Genomic DNA, 21182 nt, shown 5'->3' with positions numbered 1-21182 from the left:
TCTTTCTTTCTTTCTTTCTTTCTTTCTTTCTTTCTTTCTTTCTTTCTTTCTTTCTTTCTTTCTTTCTTTCTTTCTTTCTTTCTTTCTTTCTTTCCCTTCTGTCTTGGAGTCAATACTGTGTATTGGCTCCAAGGCAGAAGATTGGTAAGGGCTAGGCAATGGGGGTCAAGTGACTTGCCCAGGGTCACACAGCTAGGAAGTGTCTGAGGCCAGATTTAAACCCAGGACCTCCTGTCTCTAGGCCTGGCTCTCAATCCACTGAACCACCCAGCTGCCCCCTATTACTTTCTAAATTAATAAATATCTCTTTTTATTTTAAGCTAAGTTTCAGAGCCTTGCATTCTTTTTTTTTTAAACCCTTACCTTCCGTCTTGGAGTCAATACTTTGTATTGGCTCCAAGGCAGAAGAGTGGTAAGGGTAGGCAATGGGGGTCAAGTGACTTGCCCAGGGTCACACAGCTGGGAAGTGTCTGAGGTCAGATTTGAACCTAGGACCTCCTGTCTCTAGCCCTGACTCTCAATCCACTGAGCCAATCAGCTGCCCCCCTGAGTCTTGCATTCTTGCAAAAGGTACCCTTCCTGAACCCCAGGGGTTCACTTTTGCACCCCACAACCACTATACACATAAGCCAGATACTGTTATTTTCCCTTGCTCCCAAATCAATGTATATCCAATATATACCAATAGAACTGGGGGGGAAAATTACACAAGGAAGGAGATACTCAATAGTACTTTTCCGTGTAGCAAATTATTATGGATCCCCTAAAGACCCTCTTTTCATCATGCCATGTTTAATAGCAGACTCTGCAAAATTTCCACAGTGAGAGTCTAGGCAATTGGGAAATAAGAAATGTTCGAACAAGGATAGTCATTCTGTACAGGATGAAGGACCTTTGCTTTGGTCTGTTGTATACTGGAAACAGAATTAGATTCTATGTGGGAAGATAATATATTAATCATTACTTAAGGTTTTCTTTTTTGGTTATGTTAAAATAACATTTACTCTAATATTTTCTTGGCATTCCCAAACTAATTTACTAACACTTTTAGTATATGTATTTGTCACTCAGTGAAAAGCATTTTCGAGCAAAGGACCATATCTTTCATAAAGATTTAAAGCCAAAATGAGGGCGAGAACTTAGAAAAGCTAAACAGTAAAAAGTAGAAGGGAACTAGGGTAACTTTCTACTTCTTCAGAAAGATCTTCAAAGGCTGGTTTCAGTTTTTATTTGAGATTTTATGAATTCCAAAATCATTAAACCCATCTGTGTCCTACTAATTTCTATCCACTTATTCTTGCTCTAATCCCAAGGATGCAAATAATTACATTTTGATCAGCATTTCTCTATGTCATTTCAAACTCAAAGTTTTTATAAATTAACTTATGGGTTCTTACCTTCAACTTTTCTATTTTGTCAAAAATACCACAAACCAGGTCTCAAAATTCTAAAATATAGTGGAAGAAGGGTCAACATCTTTGATTTTAGTTCTTTAATCCCACGTGTTCAGGGAGACACTTTCTCTGACAAAATTTCTAATTTTAATCCTAGTGCCTTGCAAAGTGCCAAGGACATAGCAAGTGACTAACAGATTTGTTAAATATTAAGTTCTCCCATTGGAGAATAATTTCTTGTTTTTTCCTTTTTGTTTCCAACATGATCAATTGCTTTATTATCTCAAAACTAGGGTACTTCAATAAAGTCCTCCATGATTTCTCTGATTCCAAATTGTCCTTCTAAACAAATAAGGAGCACAGTGGATGGCACCCTGGGTCCAGAGACAGCAACATGTGAATTCAAATTTGGCTTCAGATCTTTGGCAGCAGTCTAAACATAGCTAAATCACTTAATCTCTGTTTTCCTCAGTTTCCTCAAGTATAAAATAGAGTTAATAACAGTGCTTATCTCACCTGGTTGTGATGATGATCAAATGAAATAATATTTGTAAAGTTCTAAGGATACTGCCTGGCACATAGTAAGAGCTTTATAAATATTCATTCCCTTTCTCCTTTCTATTCCTTATTTATTGTTTCCATTACATTCTTCATATTTCAGTGAAATTTATCTTCTTGAAACAGTATTTGCTTCCAATGTTTCATTATGGTTATATTTGTAGATAGGAGATTCTATTTAGCTATAAAGATTTCTAATAGTCCCCAGTGGACTACATGCATGTCATGTGATAACACATGAATTTTGATTTGAAGTCCATAATTAGAAGGTTAGCCACTAAGCAAAAATTTTCTTTAATCATAGCTATGATAAAGATCCATTTATTAAGGCATGGAGGAAGGGACCACACTGATGAAATTATAGACCTATTGTAATATTAAATATCACTTGCAAAATTAATCTATAAAGACTTATTATTGTTATCACCTTAGATCCCTGCTCCTAGTATCATAGATCAAGAGTTAGAAGGATTTTAGAGACCATTTAGTCCAACCCTTTCATTTTCTCTAAGAGAAAACTGAGAATCAAGGAAGCTAATTGATTTTCTTGAACTTAGACCAGTAGTAAGCTTCAAAAGTATGATTTGGGGGCAGCTGGGTAGCTCAGTGGATTGAGAGTCAGGCCTAGAGACAGGAGGTCCTAGGTTCAAATCTGGTCTCAGACACTTCCCAGCTGTGTGATCCACTTGACCCTCATTGCCCACCCTTACCACTTTTCCACCTATGAGCCAATACACAGAAGTTAAGGGTTTAAAAAATAATAATAAAATAAATAAAATATCCTTGTAAAAAAAAAAGTATGATTTGTACCCCAACTCCTGGACTTTAGAGCCAGTGCTCCAGCAAATATTAGATCCTTGTTTCCAATATTTTTGATAATATGGCTCAAATTTAAATGTTGCAACTTATTTCTTCTTATGCTTCTTGCTACACATCACCTTAATTCCTCTCCAATTTACAGGAACCCATTTCATTCCTAATTTTATGCCACTGAGTTTTCATTCCTCATTGCAGGACTCCAAGAGGGAAAAGATGAGCAATGCATATGAGTGACACTAGAAATTTGACTCAAGAATGTGAGGAAAATAGCTGAAGTTTCTCAATTTACCAGGCTGGAATTAAAATATGAGCATGTAGTTGTTTTTTTTTTTTATTTGAAAAGCTCAATCATATATGAGGGACAAAGAAGGTCCATATAAGGAAAGAGCAAGAAAAGCACCAGTTTCATAGGTTCTGTAGATTTTCAGAAAGGTAGATTTTTAGTAGGGAAAATAATTACCTGAGAAACTTAAATATCTAGTCATTCCAAGTATTATTTCTTTTTACAACTAATGTAGACTCTCAGTTTAACTATAGCCCATCTATTTCCTTGCATGGTTTGACATCCCACCCAACACTCTGTCAATCTGTTTCCATTGTAAAGTCCAACACAAATCTGGCCATGTTTCTCCTCCCTGATCCTCAAAGATATTCCCTTTCTTTGCACATTCACATTACTTAAAGGTTATACTATAAAATTTGGGTCTTAAGTCACTACCAGAAATGTTTGTTCTTGATAATGATGGTGTGAGGCTATCTCTCATATTTCTCTGTAATTGTCTGGAACATATAATATGTACACAATAAAATTTCCCACATTTTGTATCTTATCTTTCTAATATTTGTTATTAATCTCTTAACCATCTTTCATACCTCTGGCCTTATGATCCTCCTAAGGCACATTTTTGACATCACTCCTTTACTCAAAACAAATAAACAAACAAAAAACAACCTTTAGACAGCTTCTCTTTGTCTACTGAATAACTTACAAATACCTTATCTTAATATTCAAGGAAAAGGCTTGCCTCTATAATCTGACTCTAACCTACTTTTCTAGCCTTATCTCAGATTCTTCCCTTTACACACTGATATCAAGATTCAATCCAGCTGGACTACAGTCTGCCATGCTTTCTTGTCCTTTCTTGTTTTCATGCCCTTATTTATGATTATTCACTATTCCATTTCTGATTTGTTTTAAAAAATCCGTAGTTATTTGGACTTTGAATGATCACTCTAGTGCAAATATTAATAATATGGAAATAGGTTTTGAACAATGATACATGTATAACCCAGTGGAATTGCTCATCAGCTCCTGGTGGAGGGAGGGAAGAGGGAAGGGGGAATCATGAATGATATAACCATTGAAAAATATTCTTAATTAATTAAAAAATACAAATTCCCTATCTTCAAGGCCCTATTCAGGTATAGCCTCACATAAATGATCAATCTCCCTTCTCAAACAATTCAGAGTTTTTGGGGGAGTTTTCTTATTTGTACTTAAAATGTTTCACCCGATACCTGTTATTTGTCTACTGGCATTATTCTTTCTAAAAGAATATGCTCTCATGTCAGGAAGGAGTTGTGTCTTATTTCAACTTTGTATTGCTAGAGTCTGAGAGGATGCCTTTTAAAAAATGTTTTTTTGGGGAGCATTTTATTTTTTTATCTCTATGTTATTCATTCTTGTAAATGAATAATCCCAAACCCCAAAACATAATCCCAAATAAACAAGTGATAAATTATATTGGCATGGGTATTGTACCTCCAAAACTCAGGGGAATTATAAGGAGATAAATTCCTTTGCTCCCTTACATCCTCCAGACTCCCAACCCAAAACATCTGACTTTGAGAATTATCCTCCTTTGATTACCCCAATGAATTGAGATGGACAAAGTGACACATCCCTTTCATTTATCCTCAAATCAGGAGCACCACCCCCAAGCCTTCCCCTGCACATTTTCCCCCAACCCCTTGCAAACCCTCCCCCAACCCGTTGCTCCAAGAGTCCTGTTCCCACTGTTGTAAACAATATAAAACCCCCAGAATTGAGGCATTCTAGGAGCAACCCTCCAGGTTGTTCCACTCATGCTGTCTTGCTGGCCAAAGACTCAACACCACTAATAAATCTCTCATTATTTTTGAGCTAAGTTTCAGAGTCTTGCATTCTTGCAACAGGTATCCTTCCCAAACCCTAGGGGTTCACCTCTCACCCCACAACAATATGACATGATGTCTTAAACATTCGATGTTTAATAAATATTTTTAAATTTAATTTTATTAAAATACAAATAAAAATAAAATTTTAAAGCCAAATTATGCCAGCAATTTTGACTTTTGTACTCCTTCAAAATTTCTGGACTGTTCCATTTTCAAGGAAACATGTTTTGGCTCCTAAGTCCCCATGATGACTATTCTCATTGACAATGTGCTACCTCCTTTTTAAGGAGTTGCTTTTGGCAGATATTTGAGAGGTAAAGAGAATCAGCTACAAGAGGTACAAAGATGGGATCACACACATTCACATGTGGAAACAAGACAGCAATGGTTGAGTTCTATTCCTATCAGTACTGGTCATTTTTTAAGAAGAATGGAAAGGATGAATGCCACAGAGGATTATATTTTAATGTCATTCAGTTCATCGGTGATTTGCTAACAATTTTCTTATCTCTAGAATGTCTGCCATCATCCCTTTCCTCTTACAGTTAACCACAGCTAGATGCACATAGCAATATGCACATAAGCAATGAAGGCTCTTCTTTGAGTGTTTAACTAACACTTTGATAACTGGCAAATAATGCCCTGTGAATCAAACTAAAAGGCCAATTAAGGAGGTGCTTGGATATAAAACAATGCAATCTTCATCAGTCTGAATTCTGGGTTTAAAAACATGAAATCTAAAACTCTGGTTTATTGCTGTTTTATGCTTATTCTATTGGATAATAAATGTAAATTGTAATTTGTAACACTGTACAAAAAAGAAATCATAGGCAGTTAAGTATAGATTTCCTAAACCAATGTTATGTTGCATTATAAAATATTCAGAATTAAATGGTAATAGACATATTCAGGACACCATTTGAGGTCATTCTCTACTTCCCCTCCAGCCCACATAGAAAATGGGCCAGCAAATTGCAATACTCAGCCAAATTGAAGTAAGCAAAGATTTTTCTTCAATGCTCCTCCCTTCTACCTTTTACAAGCCTTCTTTCTTTTAACAACAATAATAGCATGCATTTATATAACATTTTACATACATTCTCTCAGATGGTTTTTAAAATAACATATGAGGTTAGGATTGCAGATGTGACTATCATTTAATGTTTAGGCAAACTGACACACAATGAGGTCAAATGGCTTGCCTTGTTAGTGCCAGAACTCAACCTCTGGCTCAGTTCAGAAACTCTGTCTACATTAAATACTTTCTCCCCTCTTTTTAGGCTTTTACAGTACTCATACACTTGTCTCCATTAGCCCACAATTCCACACTAAGCTCTCTCCACACCATATACCAGGATGAATAAAATCTGACATCTAGCTAGGTCTTGTTTTCTCATTTCCTTATCAAAAAATAATTGCCCAGTGTCCCATTCCATCAAATCCTTGCTCTCTGCTAGGAAACTTACTACTAGTAGCTACTACATTCTTCTATCTCCAGAAATGACTTTTTTACTTATTTTTGTATTTTCTAGTCACATATTTTGCCTCCAAAATGGAAGATAATTTTTTTTTCCTTTTTCATCTTCCCCAGTGTTCTTCTTACCATCTGGGATAAAATAAGAGTTAATAAGTGAATGCTTTTCAAATTTAATCATTGAACTTAAGCCAAATAATATAAATATCCTTTTTTCATATAACCCATATAAGCTTTATCTACTAGTCTAAAACCATCATTCCAAAGTGAGTTTCAGTACAGAAGACTATGATATTGGTATATGATATTTTAACAGGCATTGAATTTGAATTCAAAGAACCTAGGGTTCAATCTTAAGTTTATTTGTTCTCTGTGTGATACCAGACAAGTCATTTAACATCTCTTGGTTTTAGTTTCTTCATTTGGAAAATGAGGATATTGGATTAGGTGGCCCACATAGACCTTCTCAGCTCTAAATCTATAATCAAATGATCTTGGAACCTATTAGGAAAAGAAACAAACAAACAAAAAAAGGACTAATGGGCTTATAAGTATAGCAACAAATACTATACAAATGGGAGGATATTTTAAATCTCCATAGAAGATACTTGACTATATGTACAGATCAAATCATTTAAACTTCCTAACACCCCAAGAACCTTTGTATAAGTCATATAAAATAATGTAATAATGTCAGAACTGGAAAGGATCTTAGAACTTATGTATTTTTCATCTTATAGATGAGGAAACTGGAGCCCACAGATGTTAAATAACTTGTCTGAGAACACAGGAATAAAAATTTGGGTCAAAAATTCAAGTCTCCTCACTCTGGGGCCAGCACTCTTCCATGATGATAACCTGTTTCAATATAGTTTCAAGGCTAAAAATTAGATTTACTTTATTTTTGTGAACATGTATTTTCTCTAAGACTCAGCATTTTTAATAAGGGAAGGAAGATATCACTATAGCTTATGATTTAAGTGATAGCTTCTTCCCCCCAAAAATAAGTGTATAAGTATAAACTAAACACATTTAACAAATTATTACTTCAATTTCACATGAAGTGAAATTCATGCTAAACATTTAAACATTTTCTTTTCTCTATTCTTTTCTATAGATATAGCCAACAGAGATGCTGAATTAGGTTTACATATCCTGCCACATGGAAAAGTCTATTCCTTCTTAAGGTCCATTTCAGGGTCATGAGTCCATGATCTTATTACTTATATATGTCAAATACCAAGTCCTTCTTTCTACTTAAGACCTAAATGAAACCATAATTTTAATCACTTAAATAATCAATTATATTGAGTTTGGGTTACAATTATATTTCCTAAAGATTAATATTTTCCTCTCACTGTTTTCAAAAACTTTCACTACTTCTTTTATCTGCTATGGATTAAATGACAGTTCAGTTTTTTTCTGTTAAGAGAGTGAGACTCCTCCAAAGGCAATGTGATATGCTCCATAAATTATTGGAATTAGAGTCAAGAAAACTTGGGTTCAAATTCCACCTCTGACAATATTTATTAGTTTTGCAAATCTGTCATACCTCTGAGCCTCAGTTTCCTTATATGTAAAATGAGTATATTAATGACTGTTACCCAAATCACAGTGGAGTTGTTACATTCATGTAAAACATTGAATTAAACTGCTTTACAACCCATAAATGTTTGTAAAATAACAGTTATTATAATGATAAGAATTTTTAGGCCTCCATTTATGGAGATATGATGAATCAAATTATTATTAATGTATAATTATAGAAATTTTGCTCAAAGAATGGAAATTAACCAGCTAAATGTGGCTACAAAGTGTAAAAAAGTATTAGTTGAAAATCAGCTTAATCTTTCATCTCCTAAATTTAGATTTATTTGGGATATATAGTATTTGATCCAATGCATGCATCTGAAAAATAAAAACTTAGATTTCCCCCCCTCTAATTCCATGAAAAGTAACCAATACATAATAGAAAAAATAAGATAACAGAAAAAGTCCAAGTTAGTACCTGAGTTAGATCCTAAGTGAAACATTAATTTAACTAACTTCTTATCATTATTTTTAGGAAGTTGATCATTTTTGTAAAAGGGATTCAGTACAGTGAAGAAATATTAATTCTTTCATATAGACAGTATAGTTAGAACTGCCATAGCATGAAATAATAGGTGTTCATTATGGGACTACCATAATTCTAACAACAATTGCATCTTGACATGCCATACATTATAAAACTTGAACTTGGGATAAATTTTTGTTTTGCCTTGCTGACAACTTAATTCTATATCAATAAATAAAGAGGTTGATCTGGCTATATTATGATTCTGATAAGGGAAAGGAATAAGAGAGTAAATACTTATATGTTACCCACTATATGTCAGGCACTATATTAGGTCACGAGCAAATATTATCTCATTTGATCTTTACAACAATCCTGAAAAATAGGTGCAATTATTATTGCTATTGTAAAGTTCAGGAAATTGAGGCAAATAGAGGTTGTGATTTTCCAGGGTAAAATAATTAGTAAGTTTCTGAGTCTAGATTTGAATTCAAGCCTTCATAATTCCAGGGCCAAAATTTTTTCCATTGTGACCAATTGCCTCCAAACAAGGGGCTGATGAAATAGAAGCAATGAGAATCTTTGTAGAAAATGATGTTATCCTCAGGCACATGATAGACAAGAAAAGGAACAGTGGGCAAAGTTGTCTGTCCCCTGAAATTTAGGAAATGACAAAATTTTTCATAGAGTAGGTATGATTCCATAGTTTGAACCTCTACAAGAAATTTTTATGACTCAAGAAGAATGGAAGGGGCTCAAGGATGAAATGCTTGCAAAACATATGAATAAGCCTCTTAAGGAAGAAAGAGTAGAGACATATTAAGTTACTGATGAGCTTCATGGGGGCTCTTAGCCCATATTCTTAAAATAATTCAGAAAATATGAAGGGATGGGAACACAAATAAGTGAAATTAATCTGTAGAAATAGCATTAAGAAATCAAACACTCAAAAGGCATTTAGAAATCAGTGCCAAAGTGCTACAGAGGACAAAGAAAAGTTTTTTAATAGCTCAGATCAGAGCAAAAAGAACAAATGATGGTTAAGTTGTTTGGGGTATACAGTTGCTAGACAACAATGACAAAGTAGAATTACATAATTTCTATTTTGGTTCCATCTTCACTGTGCATTAGAATGATTAACATGCTAGAAAGAGTAAACCAGATTTGGTTGGAGAAGAAATTTAAGCCGAACAAACAGAGAGGCACCATAGTATTCTGCAAAGAAAGCTGGTCTCTAAAACAGGAAGAATTGAATTCAAGTCTCATTTCTTACATATATTGACTGTTGTGGACTTGGGCAAGTCACTTAACTTTTTAGATAGTCAGCCAATTCTCTATGGGATTAATATATTTGCAAAGAGTACTTAATGTACTTGGTTTCAGAATAAGGATTTTAGCATTATCATCAGTCTGAAATTTAACAGACTCAAATAATAAGATGTAATCAGAATAATGTAATGTCTTATACTTATATTTAGAAACTAATTACATAAGTACAAAGAGATGTTTGGCCAAACAGCATTTCTTTAAAAGCATTAGATGACTTAGTTGACTGAAAGTAATTCAATAGTCAGTTAAAAGAAGTCATCAAAAAAGATTATGAGTGTTATGCAGCATTAATAGAAGGTTGTTGTCGAGGAGGATGAGGAAGATGTCCACCTATTTTTAGAGTGATTTTATAATTTTTTTATAAAGTATGTAGTAGTAAATTATTGTGATTTCCATTTTACAGATATGGAAAAATAGACTCAAAGGTGTTAAGTGGTATGCCCATAGTGACTTAGTACAATGCAGATGTAGCACTGGAATAAAAAATAAAATAAGTAATAGTTTCATCATACTCTGCATAAATGAGACAACAACTATGATGTTAAGTCCCCAATGTAATTGGCATGGTGGAGTATGCTTAAGGGAGTCAACATTATGAGGGTACTTATGTGAGGACCACTTGATTTTTAATTTTTCTTTTCTTTTTTTTTTTTTTAATTTTAAACCCTTAACTTCTGTGTATTAACTTATAGGTGGAAGAGTGGTAAGGGTAGGCAATGGGGGTCAAGTGACTTGCCCAGGGTCACACAGCTGGGAAGTGTCTGAGGCCGGATTTGAACCTAGGACCTCCCGTCTCTAGGCCTGGCTCCCAATCCACTGAGCTACCCAGCTGCCCCTGTGAGGACCACTTGAAAGATTGGGACATGTGCCTAGAGTACAACAGATTTCAGTTGGAAGCTAAGTGAGAATCAACCACTATCCCTACATCTTTGAAGGGTTTTCATTGAGAAGGGAAATTTAGACTATTCCATGGAATTCCAAATAACTAAGCTAAAGTCAAAGGGTAGAAGAAAGAATCAGCATGCAGATTTTGTTTCAGCATGAGAAAGGGTTTGCTAACAATTAGAGCTATATGAAAATATAATAGGTCATCTCACAAATTGCTTAGTTTTCCAGCATTCAAGGTTTCAAAATAGAGGCCAGATTTAAAACTTGTGAGGAAAGTCGTCGAGGTTTTTCACTTACTCGGAAAAGAGACAAATTAGAAGATTGCAATGACTTCCAAATATAAGATTCTATGTTTTTGTCTTAATGGTTATTTATTTATAGCCTATGCACTCTAAAAATGAGAAACTTCTTTTTCCCAGTACTTCAAGATCAATCTGTGCAAGAAAGTTCTCCTGAAATAAACCAATCACTCTTCTGGAATGTTTCAGTTCCTCTACACTGTGGGAGGAAAGAATAGAAACAGAAGATAATCTGTTTTTCAGCCCGATCTCTATTTCTCCATGGAAGGCTATTTCTAGCTGACCCTCTTCCAGAAATATGGGCCAACATGATGACAAAAGGTCATTTCACAGCTTCACACATTCCAGATGGCATCTCTTCAGAAATAATCATTCTTTCTGACAATAACTGGAATAGAAAAGACCTCTTGCTACTTTCTACAGTTAATGTTTCATATCCTGCCAACAATGAAACATGTTCTAATACTGTGACAAGGTATTTGCTTCCTAGATTCCAGAGCAATACAGGCACACGATATACCACATACAAGGGGAAAGAGTGTGGTTTAGTGTACAGGGAGTCAAGAAATCTGGTTATTAGTCCTGACTCTGTCATTGATAATGTTTGGGAGATGGGTTATCATAAAATCTCATGATTGTGTACAACTCTAACATTCCAGAGAAAACTTTTAGTTACTCAATCATAAAAATAGAGATAAGTGTATCATCCTTGTCTTCCTAAACAGAATTATTAGAAGGATTCAAAAATCATTTTTGTAAATAATGTAAATAATATACATGTATTATGTACCTATTATGTGCAAGGCAGCAAACTATAGTAGAAATGAAAGTAGCATCAAAAGTAAGACCTAAGTTAAAGGTTAGCCTCAGAAACATATTGGCTAGATAACAACAGGTTAGTCACAATTTCTGAGTGATGCCAGTGAATTTCCTAAGCACTGGTATGTATTGTTACAGAAAGTTTATTCACAGAGGCTTCAATCTCTTATGAAATTATAGAATTTTTAAAAATCACGTTAGGAAATATGGCAATCATTGAGACTACAAAGATAAAACTAACATTCCCTGATCTTGAGGATCTTAAATTCTTTGTTTCTAAATGAACTAGTCTATGTAAAGTATTAAAGAAGTTTGAAAAGCATAGAGAGTGAGGGCTATAGAATTATTTGCATATATCATATAAACAATAATAAATGTGCTATGAAGTATCATCAAAAGACATTTTATATATATTTCTTTCATCTATGAAATCATTCCATAATTCTACCCCTACACTACAACTGCATCTTTGCCATCGCCATGGCAAAGTAGATCATATAGTTCTATGAAGCTCTCTTCATATCATACACCTTTTAAAGCTGCTTTTGTGTCTCCTCCTCCCCTTTAAGGATGTCCTTGATGTTTATTTTATCGTTTCACCTGTACAAAAATGTCAGTGGAGGAGAACACTAATGCTTTTCCTCAGGCTGTCTAAACCTCTCAGAGCAGATATAAACTCAGCACTCTGTAGTCTAAATAAAATGCACTGCATCCTTATAAAGGACATTGAGACCACATAATGGAACTATTAAAATTAGACTGTAAGATATTCATACTCTATACTGGTTGAGAGTAAATCACTTCACAGATAAAAGGGATAGGGGTTAGCATACAAAATAAGAATCAAATTAACTAGAACTCAACTTACTGGAGCTCTCAAATAAGTAGATTGGAGGATACAGAATGCTTTTATTAGACAGCTATGTACAATAAATTAAGTTATTAATAAATTAAAATAGCCATATACAATAAATATCAGAGGCTTATTTAATTAGCATCTCCCAGAGAGAAGTCTTAAAATTAGTACATATTCAATCAATTCCCTATGATTTCTTCATGTACAATGCAGATTGATGGATTTTAACCCTGAGGCACAGAAGGATCTTGAAACATTAAAGAAATACTAGTTAATGTTAATAAAATATTACTGCTTGAGAGTAAAATGTAGGCTAAAGCTATTTAAAGAGGGTTTCGATAGTAATTAAATCTAAAAGGGTTTTCCAGTAACTCTTAGTCACAGAATACTTGATATCTGAATACTCTATTCCTCAGTCTTCTGTTTACTAGGGGCTTTTCTTTTGACATAAAATAACAAGATAATTTTTAAAAATAACATCAGGTTCATAACCCAAAAGCAGAGAGACCTAAAACTGCATAATATAAGGTCAAAATAGTAAAGCTAGATGGGACTTTGGAAGTTATTTACTATTCAATTTACAAATGAGGAAAAGGAAGTCCATTTAACCTAGGAGTTTAATGGAATTGCATGAGAACATATGGGCAATAGGTGTAGTTTTTGTTCTTTATTTTAATCAATGCAAATATGTCTTGTTATTTTAGTCAACACTTAGATGCTAGAGCAATTTGCAAGAATAAAGTTTGCTGTTTTTTGTTAAAGGCAGGGGCAAATTAACCTGTAATCATCACCTATAGCTCTTGGAAAAGAGAGGTTGAAAACTGTGTAGTGCCATTGTCTGAATAAAACTCAGAAAAGGATCAACAGTTACTAATTAGTCATTTAGTGTATACCAAAGATCCAGAATCTTTGAGGCATTTCTTAGTATCTATAGAATGCATATAAGTTGTCTTCTTTCAAATATATTACATTTTAAAATAACATGCTTAGAATATACAAATGTATCACTTTATTTTTGTCTTGTTCTTATTGCTTTGGTTATTGTTTTTAATTAATCGTTTTCTTCTTTGAAAAGCTTCAAAAATATTTTATTATGGAAGGAGTATATATTTGAACATAAGACAATTTGTAGAGCCAGCTATCTAAAATCCTTTTTAAAGGGCATTGCTAACTTTTTACAAAAATGTTTAATGGTCAAGGACAAATACTGGAGAAAATAGGGATGGGAAAGTATGAATGGTTTGATCAGGAAGTTAAATGGATGTGAAGGAGTTTTGAAAGAGAAAATGGAAGGAGGAAGTTATTTTCCAATATGATTTTTTCCAATATTTTCTAAAGATATGGTCAACTTTAGATAATATGTTCTGCCTTATATATGCATGTTAGGTACAAAAACAAGTACCTGCTTATGTATGTTTTATATAGCTACACATGTATATGTTGTCTCCTCCATTAGAATGCAAGTCCCTTTTAAATAAGGGCTACTTTATTTGAAATCTTTGTATCCACAGCACCTAGAACAGTACTTGGAATATAGTAGTTATCTGAAAAATGCTAGCTTGATCTGACTGAATGAGGGGTTGTAAGTATAACCTTACACTAGATTACTCTTCTATAAGCATTTTATAGTTCCAGTAAACTGCCCTACTATATAGGCCCCAGATTAGAAATTCCATTTTCTGCCTCCATTATTTACACATCACTGCATCACCTATAGCTTGCACGATCTTTAGCCATATCTTTACTTTTCAGAATCTTAGCTTTTTTTTTTTTTCAAGGCTCAGGTGCCACATCTTTCTTGGAAAATCTCCTCTTATTGCCTCCCAAGCATTACTGCTATTTTCTCTCTTTCCTTAAATTTTCTTGGATTTACTTTCTTGTGTGCATGCTATATCAGCTCAAGAGAATATAATGATTAGTATTTATTAAATGTCTATTGAATTACGTGGAATGTTCTTTGAAGAATGCCACTATGTATATTATAAGTCATATTAAATGATACCTGGTGTAGGAAAAGTTTGGCACAAAAAGAAGATTTTTGGAATGTTGCAAGCAAAGAAGCTTGAAGAGCAGGAGTGACAGTTGGAAGAGCAAGAGAGAGGCTTGTGGGAAATAGAACTGGGAACGGAGTTTGTCTCTGGACTCGGTGGGAGATGGAGGACTTTTACCTCACCTCAGGATTCAGATTTGGATAGCTGGAGGTTTTCCTATCTTTCCCTTTGTGCCTGGAAGATCTGATAGTGTGCCTGCTTCTCCTGAATAATACCAAAGAGGCTGGTTAGACTCTATAGCAGCTGAAGGGGTCTTTGACCCAGAAGGCTCTCTAAGCCAGTCTGAAGACATCCTACCCAACTCTGTGCCAACTGAGAAAGACCTTTGCTTCCCTCTCTATAGATTAGATTAGATGACAGATTAGAGGAAGGAGGAAAAACCATTTTTGGCCAAAGTCATTGGCTTGGCTCAAGCTAAAAGGATCCCGTACCTATAGAGACTGAACAGGGTTCCCTACCCCACTCTCCATACCCAACCTTGAGTCTGTGTTATAATGAACCACCCTGTTAAAATATCTGCAGTCAGATAGGTTTATTGAGAATCTCGGTCTAGGGTCGTGGTGTGAGGGGATATTTGGGGGAGACAACTCTATCAAGTCAAACCCCAAAGTTGTCTGCCATTGTTGCTCTCCTCAACAGGGCTGTGTTCAGAGAAAGCTTCTTGGGGTCCAGACATTTCACTAAATCCTGGAAAACTGTTTATATTATACCCAATAGAGGTCTTTCATCTGTAAACGGGTTCCTGTCCATCCCTGTATCAATATCATCATAGTGTTAAGGTGGAGATAAAATAGGCCTAGCACACAAGTCTATCAAACAAAAACATCTTTGGAGTTCTCTCCAACAATCATTATAACAGTTTAACAATCATTTTAACACTGGGATAATTTAAGAATATCATATAAAATACACTATGATCCTGTTACATGTACATGAAATTAAAAAATATTATTTCATGACTTTGTTAAATATATCCTAGTTATACATAAATGTTAACATATTTTTAAATATTTTTGAGTTTTAAATTCTCTTCCTGCCTCCTTCATGCCTTTATCCTGTCCCTTGAGAAGGCAATCAATATATTGATTTTATATATGAAGACATGAAAAGCAGCACATTAATATTCCATCACAATCATATATCAGAATTTGTTCAGCCCAATTGGTAAACATCCTCTTATTTCCAAATTCCTTGCTGTCACAAAAGGAGTTGCTATAAATATTTTTTGTACAAATAGGCCTTTTTCCTTTTCTTTGGCTCCTTTCTGATATAAACCTAGTAGTGGAATTGCTGAGTCAAACACTATGTAGTTTTGTAGCCCTTTGGGCATATGTACATGAAGTTCTCAACATGGTCAAAACTATATTAGAATTATTTTTTGCTTTCCATTTTTTTTCCTCTTTTATCAGCAGTTAAGAAATAGGTTAGGTGCTGGATTTTCCCAAAAAGGAGGAAAGGGAAAGAAGTAGAGTCTACAATGTACAGGCCATTTAATATGCCTTTAGATCCTAGCAGAATTCTAGAATATAATATTAAAAGTATGGTTTGTAGGTACTTTTAAAAAGGAAGCAGTTATATTTGAGTGCCAGGATTAGTTCACCAAGAAAAGTTCATGACAAGGCTACTGAAATCATTTTATCTTTTGCTGTATTACAAGACTAAAAGAGCAAAAGAATGTTATTGATAAAATATTTGTATATTTCAACAATGAATTTAACAAAATTCTTCATGATATGCAAATGAAAAAGGTGAAAAAATATGAGCCAGATGATAGTATAAGGTTTAGGACCTGATTGAATGACCTGACTTAAAGTGATTAAAAGACTGAAGTCTACCTGGAAAAAGAGATCTTTAGCATATGTTCCTTTACTCAGGTCTGTCTTGGATTATGTTTTCTCCAAGGATTTTGATAAAGGCTTGATTGAAATGCTTAGTAAATTTGAAGAGGTCATAAAGGTGGAAAGTTAACTTACTGAATGACAAAATCAAGACCCAGAAATATTTCCACACACTAGAATGGTGGCATAAACTAATAATAAGGACTATCACGAGTAAGTTTCAAGTAGAAATACTGCATATAATTTCCAACAATCACCTGCAGAAGTATGATGGTATGAATATGAGGCAAGTGTGGTTAGATAATAATTAATTTGGGAAAGCACTGACAGAGTGAATAAACTGCAAATTCAGCATAAGATAGTGCTTTACCATGGCATCCTAAAGCTCTACTATATCGTGGCATATATAATATATCATGGTATCCTAAAGCTCTAATATAAATATAGATAAAATATAATATAAAATCTCTAAAATAAAAACATAAATAGACTGTTCAAGAAATCTGCTCAACACTAGCTGCTTCATTAACCTCCATCTGAGTTCATCTATACCCTACCAATATGCCTGTGTCAGAAGTCCTTGAACTTGGAGTACCAGAAGGTGAAACAGTTAATAAGGGGTTGAAGTTTCAGAGAAACAGATATGAACTGATTAAAAGTCAAATTTATTTAATAATTATTGTTGCCTCAAAGTAGGATGAGCTATATCTTAAGGTAATAGGAAACTCATTACTAGAGAACCTAAGTAAAATTCTGATACTTGCTTTTTTTTTGGATAGTGAAGGAATTTTTGTTTTAAATGACTTAAAGATATCTGAGGTTCTTTGCTGTGCTGAGACTGTGACTGAATATAACGTGTTTGAATGTTAACAGTGATATGAAATGTGGTTATGTCAGACCTTTCTTCCTAAAGCCAACATGTCCAAGAACATAAATGTCCTTCACATGAAAAAAAAGTAAAGCAACAACTCATTTACTAGACCAGGACATGGTGATTCTAGAATTATTGATGGGTATCATTGAAGAGTTTAATTTACTCATTATAGAGCTCTGGAGAATATCAAGGAAAAAGAGGACATTCATACCAGTCTCCTTAATATACTATTCTTTTCCAATACCTTGATTGCTTCTCTGCTCTCTAATGCCTCATTTAGGCTAGGGCCCTAATGTCTGAATACCTCTTCATCTTGAAAACTTGCAATGGCTCCAAATATCTATAAGGTAACAGCAGCAGATAGGGAGTAGCTCACTTTAGGTGCTGAACTGCTAGGAATGAATCCTATTATTAATAAATTAAGATTATTCTTCTAAGTTGAAACTGGGAGAAGGAAAGGAGAGAGATGGAGCTTTGGATTCATCAAAAAGAAGATTCAATAACAATTATAGCTGTGCAAAACAGGATGGCATGCCTTAGCATGTAGTGAGTTCCTCATTAACAGATTATTTCAAATGGTAGCTAGGTGACTCCTTGTTAGGGTTGGAAATTTGTGTTGTGGAAGGGGTCAGGGCGGATGACCTCTGAGGTGTCTCATAACTCTAAGATTTTATGATTCTAAGAGCCATCTCTGGTGCTAAGATATGGAACTTGTCACAGTTTGAGCTAATAGCTCCAGAGAGGCTCAATGGTCTACTGTTTAATTGTATAATTACAAACAGTTAAAAATGCATGATATGTAGTGGAGAGAAAATAGCTGGTACTCTGGGAGCCATTATAGATTATGGTTTATGAAAATTTAAAACTCTGTAAAATTTATGTAGGGTTGGTGGTGGTTGGTTAACAGGGAAATGATATATCCTAATTTCAGGGGTGTTTTTACAACCCCTTTCCCTAAAGGCAACACATATTCCCCCAATCACTTCTGGACCAATATTGGAATGGGGGCCATTATAATGTCATGGTTTAGAGTCAGAATTATAAATTATTTTCTTCAATATCTCATGGCTCCATTGCTCTAAATCCACATATCCTAATGGTTCTAAAGAAATAAAAAATAGAAGACTCTGTAATGTTTTAATTCAATAGTCACATTCTTTTGGAAAGGAATACAATTATAAATATACTGGTGACCATGGGTATCATCAAAGCTATAATCATTCATTTTAAGTTAATATATTGTTATTTAAGGTTAAACTGACATGGAAATTATGGATAGTGTGCTATATTTGAAATCAGGAACACCCGAGTTCCAATCCCACTTCTGACTGTGTTATCAGGGACAAATTACTCAACACATTAACAAAGTATACCCAGAGGAGGTTAATGAATATTAATAGAGGAAATAGAAACCATGATAACTCTGGAATTATTTGAAAGAAGTAGGGATATGTAAGCTAGGGAAAGAAAGTAATTGAACCATTCTTAGCCTCAATTTGCCCATTTGTGAAATGTATATAGAGCAATTTTTTCTATGAAGTAGGGATCCTAAATGTAGCATTAACCTCAAAGGATTATTATGGGATTCAAAAGTGATAAGGTAAGAAAAGAATGTTACAAACCATAAAGTTCTATGTAAATGTCAGTTATTATTATCAGTTTTATCTGGGAGCTGATTCTGTTATTTCATTTATGGAGGTTTTATTTTATGATATAACTTATATGCTTTGTGAAGTTTCCACTTGTCCCGGGTAATGCAGTCAGGGTGTGTTAGAGAAAGCATTGTAACTTAAATCTTCCCAATGCTTACACCAATTTTCTGTTTTTCAATATCATCACCATTGCCTTCATTATCAACATTACTCCTCTTTATTCAACTGTTATTACCACAGGGCTATGATATTAGTCATCAAACAGTGCCATTTTAGCAGTGGACTAGATATCCCTATGAAGATACTGAGACTAAGAAGGAATAATAAAGGGACAGGAATATATGAGACAGTAGGTCTCTTGATATTAATTTAGTACATATGTAGCACATGGGTCATCCATCTGCTAGTCTTCCCTCTTGCTACATGAACCAGTTCATTTCCTTTTTCATTCATAAATCTCTTTGATGATATCATTTATCCTACTTCTCCAATATAATTTTTCACTGGTTATGAGGGCAAGTCACAATCTCCCTAGGTCTGTTTCCTCATCTGTGAAATAAGAGGGATTCCTTAAAGTGTTTTTTAGCTCTGATAATCTATGAGTCTATGGTTAACATTGCTTTCTTTTCATTTTTTATTAAAAAACAAAATATTATTACATACATATTATAATATTGAAATAGGCAATCTAATTTTCATAGATATAGTAGTATTAGGAATCATTGCTAATGAGTTAGCAAGAGATTGGAATTAGTGGGAATCAGAAGAGAGTAGATTTTGAGATCAGCATCTATATAATACAATGAATCATCTATAATTTATGTTTTCATTTATATGATGACTCTAGTAATGTTGTTATCTCTTGATTAGACTATAAAAATCTGTAGAATGCCTCTTCAAAAGTGTATGGTAAAAACAATTAAAAGGTATATCTAGGAGAAGAACCCTTGACTATTCCATTTGTAAAAATGGTTCTACTCTGATCTCCTTTATCTCTGATTTCAATTACAAATTCTGAATGAATAGATTGCTGTTTTATCTTATGTGTGGCCCCATTCTGTTTTCTTCTGATACAAAAAGAGATTCCTCAAACTTTCTCACCAATTTACTTCTACTTGTTCCAACAGTTAATCAACAGGGAGGGTTTATTGTCTAGCAGGAGTTGCACTTGTGTGTTCTATCAGAAAACTCAAGCAGTTGTGGAAGAGGCTACAAATTCAGTGACAAAGTAAATCAATGACAAAAAGGAACGGGGTCAAAATGGCTCATTTATTTATTTATTTTTAAAATCAATCTTGAGGATTAAGGGCAGAATGTATTGATAAAGACAGAAAAGTAGCCCTCTGATAAAGTGAGATGGTATATCAGTGTTCTCCATGCTCATTCAATTAATAGTCTTCACTGTATGTAAACACTGATAAGTGTAGGGAATGTGTGATCCTTTAATGACCTAATCTGTATTCTAAAAGAATGTAAGCTGAGCTACACAAAGGTTTTCCTTGAATATTTTCCCCCCAAAATGTTTAGGCTTCAGAATGTGCTAAATATTTATTTTTACAAAAGGGTATAATACCCATCTCGGTTATTAATTGCTTATAAGACATCTACAATGTAAATAACACTCTCTAACACAGCTAAAACTGAACCTCATCATTTTTTAAATTAGAGTAACAACAGTAATGGAAGACAATTAGAACCCTGAATGCCAATGTATGAGTGTATAATGGAGATGAGGGGGAATACATATGATTTGGGGTGTTTTGTTACAGAATGATATCCATTAATTCAGTGAAATTATTTATTGAATATTTACTAGCTTCTAGGCATTTTGCTAAATACTGAAGATGAAAAGATGAAAAAAACACCATAGCCTTTAACCATGAACCTCATGTTATGCCCATGGGTAAGGATGATAGGATATGATGGCATCAAAATACCAGGCAAAATTCTCTAGGAAAATGTGATGAGTAAGTAATGACTTTCACCTGGGAGTAATGATCAGAGCAGCCTTCTTAGAGGATGTGTAAAGGCTCAGATGGAAGAAAAGAATTAGTATAGACACAAGTATGTATGAACAATTTGCATGTATGAACAGAAAATGGGGAATACTACAGAATA

The 21182-nt window shown here is 34.1% G+C and overlaps 1 protein-coding gene across 1 annotated transcript in view; it reads right to left on the bottom strand.

The window, feature by feature from the left end:
- The window catches only part of NCKAP5 (NCK associated protein 5), a 926355-nt gene that overhangs the window by 421499 nt on the left and 483674 nt on the right, over nt 1-21182 (bottom strand). The gene's annotated exons all lie outside the window — the stretch shown is intronic.

The sequence above is a fragment of the Gracilinanus agilis genome, chromosome 3 (genome assembly GCF_016433145.1).
Source record: "Gracilinanus agilis isolate LMUSP501 chromosome 3, AgileGrace, whole genome shotgun sequence".
In the NCBI taxonomy this organism is placed as follows: domain Eukaryota; kingdom Metazoa; phylum Chordata; class Mammalia; order Didelphimorphia; family Didelphidae; genus Gracilinanus; species Gracilinanus agilis.
The sequence above is the reverse complement of the archived record's forward strand: the minus strand, read 5'-3'. Positions and strand labels throughout refer to the sequence as shown.